Source organism: Filicampus tigris, chromosome 5 (genome assembly GCF_054856515.1).
Source record: "Filicampus tigris isolate MCC_2025a chromosome 5, RoL_Ftig_1.0, whole genome shotgun sequence".
NCBI lineage: Eukaryota > Metazoa > Chordata > Actinopteri > Syngnathiformes > Syngnathidae > Filicampus > Filicampus tigris.
In genome coordinates this window covers 19279900-19293987 of record NC_141221.1, presented here as the reverse complement: position 1 = coordinate 19293987, position 14088 = coordinate 19279900, and positions in this window count along the sequence as shown.

The window sequence follows — 14088 nt, the reverse complement described above, 5'->3', positions numbered from 1 at the left end:
AGCATAAAGCCGGTGTTTCAAGAATTCCTGGCAAAACTAAATCTAGCTCCATAGTATAGATTCAGCAGGCTAAAAAAATGAGTAATGAAATGTGACAGACTTGGCCTGTTCAAGTAATGCATCTAGCAGACGTGTTCACTGTCAGCAAAACCTTCCTTCACTTTACTAAAAGTGTCAATGAGTTTTCCAAAGACAGCTGGAAAATGAACCCATAATGACTTCACAGTGATGGACAAAACCTCCATCATGTCATCATACGTGGACGCCAGACGTGAGGGTTTCCGACTGAAAACAATCGAGGATGAATTCCTGTGACTGACAACTTTATAGACAATTTCAGTTTTCTTAAGAGGGAAGTTACCAAAAGTGCAAAAGGGACATGCACTATTTAAAATGATTTCGCCATATAAAACCTAGCATAGCAGGGGCGGCAAAGGGTTGATGCTTTCTCTATGTTACAAATCCGCTGTCATAATATTTTACTGAGAAGCGCTCCACTGGTTGCTGGAAGTGACCAAAAGAACTGTCATCCGAATTGCATTTGAGGCTTCTGATGAGAGACGGACAATCATAGGGGTCTGGTCAGCAACATGACTAGTTCAGTATCCAAAAAACGTTCTAAATTTTCCTAGTCATCAACACTTACTCACATCCTTAAACCAGTTCGCTTTACCCGATTTGTGGTTACTCAAGGAGAATGTTTCATCGTCTCCATAAACAGAAACAACATGTTGCGTGTCTGACGACTCACCACCATGGAAAACCTTTAGCAAGGTTGGCCAGTGTAGACCCCATACCTCAACCAACATGGAAAACCAAGAGCTGACACAGTGCTAAGTCAGCACAAAGACAACCACATTTCCTGAGTTGTCAAACCTGAACCTGAACATTCAACTTCACATCTGCAAAAGTCGGTGTCCTTGAACTGTTATAGAACCATTTTCCTTTGCCCTGTCAGATCTCTTCACATTCTTGTGCCGTGGTAAATCTTATCTCAACCACACAAACCACAGAACAAATTGTTTTATTGAGACCTTTAAACACTCATATTTCAAGCTACCATTGTGGGTACTCATCTATTTTTAATGAAGACCACCATTTCAATTCAGAGGTTAGAGGCAGAAAATGATTCCGACTGACATGTCTAGTAAAGGTGGCTGTGGATGACTGCTTAGCACATTTGCCTCGCAGTTCTGAGGTTGGTGGTTCAAATCTCGGGGTATTCTGGCTTCTTCCCACATTCCAAAAACATGTTCCTTCGGTTGATTGTAGTCTCTAGGCTATATTTACATTGACGGCGCAGCATAAAAAACGGCACATCTTGATTTTTGTGGCGCTGCATTGCGCCTGTTAGATAATTTGGCAGACCACTCTGCGGCATGTTGGGTGTTGCCGCATATACAAAGGCATTTTCCTTTGAGAGAAAGTAGAACTGGAACTACGTCTAAGTATTGGTGGAGCTAGCGTAGCGCGCTTTAGGTCAATTTGAACTTGACCAAATTTGATCTTGAATTTGATGTGCCTCACGCTAGATTTGCACTGGGCATGAAAACAGAGCCCTCTAAATTGTCCATAGGTGTGAATTTGAGTGTGAATGGTTGCTTGTTCAAATGTAAGAAAGTAGACCTGTATGGCTCCGCCATAGCTGTGTGACGGCAGACTGTTTTAAGAACATCTCAGTAAAGTTGGGGTTCATTGATTTGCCTTGACTACCTGAAGAGGAACTTTGGTTTCATTACATTCTTCTGTGCGGGAAGCCTTACGTTTTTCAAGTTTTGGGCAATGCAGCATTTGTACAAGTAGATTGTATATGCAAAGCCATGACGTCATCGCCACATCAATGCTACACCATTGCGGTAATTTTTTGAACTTACCTTTGATGTGCGGACAGAGGCTTATGGATAGGGTTAAGGCTAACCCCAATTAAGTGCAGTAATGTATGGTGGACTGAAGAAAATCCTGAACATCTTTTGTGATTTGAGTTGACCCACTTAGTGTTGGCACAGTTATTAAGCATAGTTAAATTGAGTGAAAGAAGAAAATAGCAGCCTTCCAAGCTCCTTCAGGTTTTAAGTGTTTTGACATCTAAAAGTACTGAGGAAGATGCTTTTTTTCCTCTGTGTCTGTATCTCATTTTCCATACTTATGAACCAGCGCCACAACTTTCCTTTATCGCTAGTGCAACTGGTGTATACGATTCAACCTTATACTATTTATCACTATATTTTATTGATGGCACTTTTCATTGACAAAAGCTCAACTACAGTAAGTTAACAGAGCAGTGATTTATGTGAACATTTGCCAAGTGGCATATACTTAATGCTAAATATAATTGTAAAACAACTTAAATAGAAAAACAACAAACACTGCATGTGAAAAAGGTAAAAATCATGTGCTTCCTTCCATTCATAATGCACCCCATTGCTGCTGTAAAATGATTGTGATGCATATGGGAGTTATTAAGGGTGCCTGAAATTGGAAAAACATAATAATGCGGTGAAGTGTCTCTTTGGGAGAATAGTCACTTCATTGTTTAGTGGAACTTCAGAATTCCACTTTCTTCCCATTTTCCAAAGTCTCAGCATTTGAACTGATCTCCAACTGTGGATATGTGTAGAATTGTCTACAACAACTAACAACCTTTGACCACTCTTTCATGCTCTGTTTGATGTTGTTCCAAAGCATCACACAGTCCTCTGCAGTGAACTTGAAAGAAATCTCTCAAAATAGTCAAACTATACGTTAATTAGCATTGTTTTATTCTTTAGAGGATAGGGGTATGTGTACTTGAATATTTTACTGAAATTATCATTTTATGCCAGAGCTTTCTTCATCTGTAACACTGGGCAACAGCTAATTTTAATCAAAGATGGCGTTTTGTGTCCCTCGCCCTATTTTGGACACTGTTTTAAAACGTGTTTTCTTTTTTTTTTTTTTTTTATTAGATCAGGTTTTTGAGATATTTTCATTTTTTTGTTTTTAAAGCAACACTAGGCAAGTTTTTGACCTTTATAATATATTTTAATAATTATTCCGCTGAAACATTAACTTACAACTGCTTGAATGGTAAGTTTGTCATGGCCTGAAGATGTCCGTATTGTTTTTACTGGCACGACGCAACTTTGAGGAGGTAGGCAGGAACCCTGCCACACGAAAAAAAAAAAACCACAAATGTGCTTACTGCTGTACAGCATACATCACTTCCCCCTTTTCCCATTTGTTACAAAGACCGTAGTCGTATCTAACGTCAACGCCAAAGTTAAACCTTCATTTTCAGCATCGTTATATTATATTGTTTGGACACAATTAGATTCATTACCTCATCAATATTCATCCCTCACGCAGCCACTGTAAACAGAAATGTAATTCAGTCCAACTGCAGGCAAGCGAGAACTCAGGATTTCACGACACTATGGACTGCTACTCATCGGAAATATGGTCGACTTGAGGCAAAACACAACTGCTTTTGTCCATATGGTGCTGCCATAATCAACGAAAACTGAAAGTTCTTTTGTGCTGCTTCTGACTTATAAAAAGCTTGTGCAATACAGATTTTACCATGCACTGTTATTTATAGCGTAATTTATTACGTTCCAGAAAACAATTCCGTTGCTGACCCTTGCCCTTAATTCATAAATATTGCTAAATATATTACTAGATGGGCAGCACGGTAGTTGACTGGTTAGCACGTCCGCCTCACAGAGCAGAGGTCATGGGTTCGATCCCGGCCTTCCTGTGTGGAGTTTGCATGTTCTCCCCATGCTTGCGTGGGTTTTCTCCGGGTACTCCGGTTTCCTCCCACATTCCAAAAACATGTATGGTAGGTTAATGGAACACTGTAAATTGTCCTTTGGTATGATTGTGAGTGTGAATGTTTTTTTGTCTCTGTGTGCCCTGCGATTGGCTGACAACCGGTTCAGGGTGTACCCCTCCTGCTGCCCAGAGATGGCTAGGATAGGCTCCAGCACGCCTGCGATGCTCGTGAGGATAAGTGGATCAGATAATGGATGGATGGATGGATATTACTAGATTACATATTATATTATTGTTAATATATTATAAGTATTATTATGAAAAACATATGTGCTACAGAAAAAACGAGGGCAGATTCAGAAATGCAAAAAAAAATCATTCAGAAAAGTTAACTTGCATCTCGGTTTAAGAAATGTTGTGAAAAAAATGTTGACCAGTGTAATTGGAGTCAAATACAAATGTGAAGTGGACATTCATGCAAATCTGTCTTGGATTCATGAGATAAATAATAATTGCTATTATTCAAAGTCAGTCCAGCCAATGTAATCAAACCACACTTGAATAAAATCAGTATTGGTATTTAAAAATGTCAAAGATTAATATATATTACATTTCAATGAAGCCTAAATAGAAACTGTTTTATAAAAATCCGCTTCTAACGTGCATGTCACTGACTGTTAATGCACACTATGTAGTCCAACACATTTACAGCAGCACACCAACGGCCTCCACTCGAGACCATTTTTAGTCAATGAGTCAAAATTACAGGAAACATGGATTAGTTCCAGTACAGAACAAATAGACTCTGTTTTAATAAAGGAAAATATGAACAAGGAGAAAACTCTTACATCAGCAAAATGAATCATTTCTTGGAATTTCACAGACAGTTCTTTTGTCTCAAACTCTACTACAGTACTATATGTCAGGCAACTTTATGTAGCTTTGTTAAAAATTTGACTATTAACCTAAATGGTTAAGATCTTGCTGACTACATCCTTGTTTAGGAATTCAAAATTGTGTACATTTGTAATTTTTGAAGAAAAGTAAAGCTGGGTGCAATTGCCAAAACAAAATTAAGTTGCACACAGGTACTGTTTTTGAACCAAAAGTCTAAACTCTGTTTTGAATTGAATACATAACATCTAATTCAACAGAAGTGATATTTACAGAATACTGTATTACATGTTGGTGGTACAACAGAGCTGAAACATATTATTATTAATATTATTATTATTATTATTATTATTAAAGTTCAATTTGTCTTTCAAATACTAATGTTAGAAATTGCATCAACAACAAAACATGTTTTATATACTGTAATTATAAAAAAAATTGGGGGGGGGGTCTTGTGACATTTTTATGGCTAAATATTGCTATCTTATGGAGCTCATATCTGTAGCTGCTCAATAGCCCAATAAAAAGATAGAATAAAATATCAATAAAATATATTGGACATGTACCCAAGGCTATTAAAAATGCAAAGAGGGGTTCATAGTACAATATTGAGTTTCTTTTTACTTAAATTTTTTTATTGCAAGTATTTAAATATGGGCGGCACGTCCGCCTCACAGTGTAGATGTCGTCAGTTTGTATCCGGCCCCGACCTTCCTGTGTCGAGTTTGCATGTTTTCCCCATGCTTGCGTGGGCTTTCTCCGGGTACTCTGGTTTCCTCCCACATTCCAAAAATACGAATGCTAGGTTAATTGGACACTCTAAATTGCCCCGAGGTGTGACCGTGAGTGCAAATGTTTGTTTGTCTCTGTGTGCCCTGCGATTGGCTGGTAACCAGTTCAGGGTGTACCCCGCCTACTGCCCGAAGAGTGGGATAGGCTCCAGCACGCACGTGCCCCAAGTGAGGATATGCGGTTAGGGTAATGGATGGTACCTGAATATATTCAAAGAAAAAAAAAAAAACTGCCTCAACCAGTTGATTTTTTGTATGGAAAAAGAAATCCAATCGTTTGCTTGTTATATTGTAATATTTTTGGTTTAATAAAACCTTCACCCCTTTGACTGACCTGCGCTTTGTGCCTCAAAATTAAGGAAGTTGCTCCCCAAAGGAAAAAATATATATATTCCGAGACTTGGTGTGCCAAACTCAAACGACAATCGTAAAACCATGGAAACCTGTCTGTCCTCCAGCAACTCCAACAAGCACAAGTCCTTCGATCCCAGCAATAGTTCGGAAGGAAGTTGAAGAGTTATGTGCGCTGGCATTGTATCAGCACATTTTATGGCAGGATGCAATCAGAGCTTCCCAAAATGAGACGCTCACTTATGCTGTGCTGCAGTAGCAAAGCTGTCAAAGCTAAACAAATGATCACTAAGACTGCAAGGTTGAAGGGGGAGTGTATGATATGCGTTTCAAAGAGCCATTCAAAATGCAAGATTAACCTGAGTTTCCTGGCCTACACTGCAGTTTGTGTTGTCATATTCTACTGCACACAGCGAGCAAGCACGCACATTGCTTCAGGATCCAATGTCTGTGTAACATTATGAAACAATCAATATTGCAATATTTAGCAGTAAGTGATGGTTAGTTCACGCCACATGTTGACATATATTTCAAAGGGGTGGAATAATTTATTGCACCTTGGGAGTGCTTTGTGTTGCAGGCTGAAGTCATTCACTAATTCAAGAAAACATCAGCAGAGAACACAACCAGCTAGCTCAGAGCTTTATTAGACATTTGGCACTTTATGGGTTTATTTATGTAAAACACACGTGAAGTCGTAATTTGGGAGGTGACTGTAGCACAGCTGTAACACTTAATAAATATATTTCTCTCTGGTGGTTTTTTGTTTTGTTTTGTTTTGTTTTGAAATGTGGTGGGGATAAGAGCAAAAACATGGCTCCGGATTAGTCCGAAAAAATGAGCAAGAAAATTGACCCGTTATGTGACTAACTTATTTTATTACCTGCCACCTGAGACCAATGCTTGCTGTTATTTCATTTTCTACCGCTCGGCTTCAGTCGTGAATGACGTATTTTCTCCAAGCACAGCAGTTGCAATGGAAGCTCAGAACAAGGTAAAGATTATTCATGTCAATAAAAAAATAATCTGGTTCTCAAAGATTAGGTTGACAGTATTTGCTATCCACCATTCTTTATTTTCCAGGTTAAACTAGACTTACAGAAATACATGAAAAATCTAAGGTTTTACTATAAATTTACTATTTATTCCTATAGGGGGAAAAAGGCGATATTGTCACCACTGTGGCACTGTGAAATTGTGGTCTGATTTAAGAGTCTTGTAAATGTAACATGGTCATCATATGACCTTTATACACAGTACAAATGTTTGTGGTTATACTATAACATGCCTAGCAGTCATATAAGTATGAAATAAGTAAATCATTTGTATTGTTATTAAACAAGTGAAATACTCATAATGTTAATGACAAAGACATAATGCAAACGTCGGATAGATCTCCAATGCCCCATGCACAAATATTTTGGGGGGGGTTCACACTCCCTGCCCCCTTTTTACATTTTAAATGAATCAATCTTGTGTACTTGTGAGGGCCACAATTTACACAATTATGTGTAAAACAACAACCTAGAGCAGTGGTTCTCAAAGTGTGGAATGGTGCAGGCTCCCACTAGTGCAGGGGCGTATGGCTTTCCTTATGACTAAAACCATATATTCAGTATATAGTCACCTCACTACATTATTACATAGGCTATACACAATTGCCTTGGCAATTAATTCTTACATATATTGTAAACAATGAATTGAATTGAATTGGCATGAATTTGAGATCAGAAGTCATGGAAAACTGGGACACATGAATGTCACGAACTGTATATAACTCTTTATGTTTACTTTATGTTAAACCCTCTGTCTAAGGCAGTGCTTCTCAATTAGTTTCTGTTACGCCGCCCCTAACAAGAAGAAAGCAATTCGCGCCCCCCACCCCACGACCCACTCTCCGCCGCAACTATAAATAATAGCATTTGTCTATAAAATAGTTATAGGTACACCTCTGCATAAAATTGTATCCTTGTTAACATAAAGAAAAGAAGAAGAAAGAGATATAGTTCAACTTACTAGAATAACCTTATTAAGAATTTAGAATTTAGATTTATTGTAGTACGGCGGAAAAAAAGCATGTCACACGCGCCCCCCTCACCATCGCACCGCACCCCCCCAGGGGGGCTCGCCCGACTATTTGAGAAGCACTGGTCTAAGGTGACCGCTGAAAAAGTGCAGGGGACATGTTCCCAGTGTCAGCAATTTCAGTTTTATTTATTTATTGTAATCAAATGTTTTTATTCAAGTTTTCTTTTTTATGCATGGTGAGATTCACAATGAAAAAGATTAACACTATATATATATATATATATATATATATATATATATATATATATATATATATATATATATATATATATATATATATATATATATATATACACAACAATTCATGTCCTAAAAATTTAACAAAAATACATACTTACATAGACTGAGAAAAAAAAATTCCAAAATGAGATTTTCTGCTGTTTTGCTTTGGAAATTCAGGCCATAGATATTTCGAGATAAATGATAAAGAAAAAGTTAAATACCAGTAACAAATACCAAGTGTATTTGGAAGTTTCCATGTCATTACAATTCTTTTTTTTGCTGCTGTTAGACCAGCCAATAGCAATCGATTTTTTTTTTTACATTGTGATGTATTCATTGCAGATAAATTACATAAAACAAACATTTGGGGATTTAAAGGTTTTTCCGATGGGCATAATATGCATAGGTGACTATCTAGAATCCTCATTCGATATAGCATTTTGAGGTGTTAAGTAAGCTCCGTACACAAATTGATAATGAATAAAATGATGATCTGGAATTCTCAAAAATAACATTAGATTAGACCAGTCAAAATTAGGATCCCAATCTAGTATTTCCCTACTCCATATTGCATCAAGTGCTAATGGTTTATAAGATTATATTATATACATGTAAGACCGATGTCTTCAATTTATCAATTAGCACAAACAAAGGATGTATTGGCAATTTATCATCAATAGCCATACCGTATGTGTATGCTCTAAACACAGCCCTAATCTGTAAATTAAAAAAAGGTAATAGGAGAGTGCAAAATTGGCAAACATTGCAAAGTGCCACAGTAAAGTTAGAGTCAACTGTTTAGGAAGTGAATGGCGAGAGGGAAGAAGCTGTTTGAAAGTCTGCTGGTTTTGGTGTGCATGGTTTGATAACGCCTAAACATGAGGAGAGGAACTGGAAGAGGTGGTGGCCAGGCTGTGGGCGGTCCAGGAGAATTTTATGTGCCCTTGTCTTGGTTCTTGAAGTGTGCAAGTTATCAAGAGTGGGTAGCAGGGTAAAGAAAAACTTTTTTTTTTTTTTCAAATAAGCTTGTTCTCCCCCCGAAAGTTTCAAAATCTCATCTGCACCCCTGCTTATACGTAATCTTGGAACTGTTTGTAAAAAAAATATATTTTTCCTCTCACCATCATTACTCTCTCTTTACTCATCAGGCAGGGCGCTCTTGCAAGGCCATCCATGGAGATGCTTATAGTCTTGTGAGCTGCGATTTATAAATCCACAGAGCTCTTATTGTGTTGTCGCCTTACACTTGCAGTGTTTAAATTATATCCTAACGACATATGTCCCTGTTCCGCGTTACAAATATCATACAATGGAGAACAGTGAGCAATAGTTTCCATTTAAGTTGCCTAATGAATTGTTTGCTGATTGAAAACATATGGAAGAAAAATGCGTAATCTATTAGTATGGTGCGATGGTGCAACTTTTAAAATCACATCAGTAGGCCCTAATGTTGACCATTTTAGAGTGCGATATATTGCAGTTCTTGTTTTAACAGCGATTTGGTTTTTATAGCATTTAAGAAGCAATGGCTGTTCGTCCATTGAAAAACATAAGGCTACTTTACAGCCACGTCATTAAGGTTCGTTTGCTCCAAAATGAGTGACCTTACAATTGTTGTGTGGCTCCCTCTAGAGGATGAAATCATCGTTCTACAGATGGCTTTCAACCACTATCAAAAGCAAATGAACGTAATAATTATAAGAAACTATTATAAGCAATTCAGATAAGGGATGGATTTTTAAATCATTAATCTGACATCTTAACGGAATGGCTTTATTTTTTTTCTTGAAAAACAGTTTTGGAGCTCACTGATGCATTTAAGTCTGATGGCAACACAATACAAAAAGACAAGAAAGTGTCAAATCAGCGTCTTTATTTTACAAACGCATTTTTGCCATTGACATTTTCTTTAATAAAAAAGCAATTTACAAGCTTAAGAACCAAAATGAAGCTGCACAGAATGATTATGAGTAAAATATATCATTTGAATAAATATACTTTTATTTCATGCTATAAAATAAAACTCAAAATAAATGGCAATAGATACGTCAGCTTGAGCTAGCTTCATTTACTTCATAGTTGTACAAAACAGTAGAGTTCTGAGGTTCACAGTTGGGTTGTGAGGTTGTGTGGAGAGTGGACAAAACAGGAGTTGGGGCACATGTGCTGTCATGACTCAGTTTTTGTGGCCGTTCTATGGACCTCAAGCTTCAGCTCTGTGAAACATAATGGACTCATTGAGACCTTGAGGCAGAATGTATGGAAACCACTGACTTGAGGACTTGTTCCCCCACCTGAAGAGAAGTGCACAATTATGGACATAGGATGCTGCCCAATGAGACCATTTTTAAAACGCTATACACCCTGAGTTGAAAGTTCTGTTTTTTTTTTTTGCCTTGTTCCCAAATACATGAGCAAGAGACATTATAGTGCGTTGAGGAAGTTGATGATGAGCTACTCCCCTTTCATCTTGTACAACTGCAGCCAAGTCTCTGTAACTGAGGATCCAGAAGTGTCCACCAAATCAGAACATGACAACACACAGCCCACTCCCAAAACATGGCTATACAGCCCAAAAATCCCTTTCTTATTTTGACACAACTGGAGGTGCAACTCTGCCCAGTGCAGAGTAGATGACTGAGCCACATGCTCAGTTCGTCTGTTGCAGTTCACTGACTACGACTGGATTTTGATCATGAACACACTTTCTTTAATATATGCACAGCGTATATGTAGTGAGAATTATTTTTTCGAAAGAGGAAGCCGACCTGTCCAAAGGTTTTCAGCACATATATTTGAAAAAAACAACAACCCCCCCCCAAAAAAAAATTAAAATCAATTATCTTGGTTCTATTTTAATTTAACAGCTCCCTGACATTCAGTTTATTTGATATGACAGGCCAATATTTGAAAGGCTTGATGATCCCAATACACCATTTTTATAAAAGTTTATTGCTTTCTTTTATACACAGTGGACAGAAACTGATAAAAAAAAAGCTATGGAAGACTTAAGATTTTTTTCTAAGCCAGTATCAGTGTTTGTAAACTACCTGAAGTGAGTTTAAGAAGAGGATGAGCTGCAATTTCAAAAAGTAGTCGGACAGCCTTCCCTGTAAACACTTCCATTTGATTACTTGTGGCCCATAATGCATCTATCTCCTGCATTGTGTGTGGAACTAAGAACTTACGAAAAGTCAACTAGAGTGTGTGTCAAGGTCAGTTGGTTTTGTGTGTACTATGACTTAAGTAAATATAGCTACAAGAAAAGCATTTAAACAATACCCCCGCCATTTACCTATACATGGACTTATATACTTATTTGATAAGAAAACAAAACCTTACTAGTCAAAAAAGCATCTCTTAACGGGGAAAGGAACCTGCAAAAGCAAATGAGGCTTTATAGCTGGATAGATACAATTTCCAGATGGACTGTTATGTACTAATGAAAACTGTTAAGTGCACAGCCAATGTCAAAAAAATCAAGGAGAACTCAAGTTTTATAATTATCCATTGGCAATTGTATATCATTTTGTGGTTGCGAAACGTGCATTTCAACTACTGTATAAGATACGCATTTTTTTCTTCATTTTATTTAAAATGCACACATACTTTACTAAATTTTCAAGCAGCTGCTCTCCCGCCAGTGTTGGAGCAGGAGAGGGAAGTAGATTTGCGTGTTCCATGCATGTCCTTCCTTCATTCATTGAAAGACGTAAAAAGTACGGCACACACTGTAGATGGGATTGTCCTCACTGGCTAGAGTGGAGGGATAAACAAATCTCTGAGTACAAGGCAATAGCCTTGTTTGATTGTTATCACTTGCTACCTCAGATAGTCATTTGTCCCATGACGCTAAAATAAAATCAGAAGCAAAAAAAAAAAAAAAAAAAAAAAAAAAAAAACGTCTTTCATTTTGAAAAAAAGGGAAGAAGGGAGTAGGACGAGCTGAAAAAGTACAAAATGGATGACACATTGGAGAACTAATTTCTTCTTGGTACTACTTTACAATACATGTGGCTGTTTCATCAAAATCTCTTGATTCAATCCATTGAAAAAAATGAGGCACATTATTCTAAGTGCCAAACGCTAAAATGTAAAGCTCGTGGGAAGGCACTAGGTTTAAATGCCACTTGTTGTGAAGTACTCTCTCTTTTGTTTACATTGGCTTCACATAATTACATTACCTATTGCACATAATTTACTATCATCTATTTTATGGCTTAAATGAACGTTACTAATTATGATATAGCCTTCATTGAGAATTTTTCAGATTTGTTACAAATGATTGTTTTAAGTGGGGAGCGTACAGTCCTTTCAAATAGCAATTAATTCGGCCTACATTTAATGAATAACCCATTCCTCTTGGTAAGCATTCACTTACGAAATACAGTCAAAAATGTTTACTTAAAAATAATGAGCTAATCTTTGGCGTGAACTCATGGCACAAAAAAGAAGCAGTTTGTACCTTTCACTCGCAAATCATTTCTGGGCAATCATTGGCAGAGTCAAATTAAAATTCATCCGTAGCGGACAAAAATGAACATGATGGAAATAAATGTAGAAAACATTCATTTAAAAAGAGTACTGTTGACATTGAAACATATGTGGTTATTAACCAAAACTGTAAGTAATAAACATCTACCAAAAAAAAAAAAAATCCAACAACAATGACAACCGAATTCTAGTGAAATTCACAAAAATTTGATGTACACTTTCAACTGCCCAGTAAAGATAATGACCGCACGAGAAAATTATAATAAGGGCCACCTTCTTAATCCAAGTTGGCAAAACACCATGTCATATTGCTATATAGCAAAATTGCACCACAAAAAAAAGGCATTACCTCATTTGGATGGATAATAACGCAGCAATGTTGTTTCAAAAAGACCCCACATGAGCTGCGCTTCAAATGACCAAATCGCTATGAAAGGATATTCAATCAGGCCTTACAAGTGCCTTTTAAGATCAACAATGAAATCACAATGGATATAAAACAGTCTTTATATACTAATTTCTACCCCTACGCCCAATCCCCATGGTTTAATAAAACATTAAAAACACACCAAGGACATTTGCATGATTTGTGGCCATTAGTCATCTTGTGGTTGCAGAGTCTCATCATGTTGTAGTAACTGCTGTGAGGGTAGTACTGTACTACTCTTGACACTGCAGCATCAGATTTCAAACGAGATTAGCACACTATCACTGGGACGTGAATCCCTCCCGCTAACTATGCAAAGTGCATCAATACTTTGTATCACATACTTTCTACCACCTCCTTTAACATTTACGTATCTCTTGTTTTAGCCACACATGTCAAACAAAAAGTGGTATTGACTGCTGAAAACAACCTTGGTCTTTACATTAATATTTGACCCGCACCAATGCAGAGAACAAAGACGGCAGGTTGGATAGAATGAACAAAAAACAAACAAACAAAAAAAAACCACAATAGTCCTTGCAAATAACGGAAGAAAACCATGTCAAAATGGCTGAGATTCCTTTGCTGCTTTTTGCATATTATTGATATTAGTACTTTTGATGTACTGTGCGTGAACGGATCCGGAGTTGTTGCAACTGCAGTGATTGAATAATGAGCTGTATCTTAGCTTAGTTTAGCTTACCTTACCTTACCTAACTCGGGTCAAAAGAAGTTAAACATTGGGATGTAAATGTCAAATCCCAGTGTGGGGGAATATGTAGAACTTACAAGTGAGCCCCTTTTCACAGTTAACGCATCTAAAACCGCGATTTTATAACAGCATGCCACTAGTTTTAGCGATGAGGTAAAAATCCTGTGTTTTGTTGGAAAAACACTGTAGACAGCAAACTGATAACTTTAAGTATACCGGGCCATCTACTGTATTCCTGCCTCTTTCTAAATGTTCCAAAAACAAAAACAAGCCAACCAAATGTACTCACTTTAGCCTGTCACTTGTTTTGTTAGTCTAACCCATACAATCAACAAGGAATACTTCCCCTGTCTATG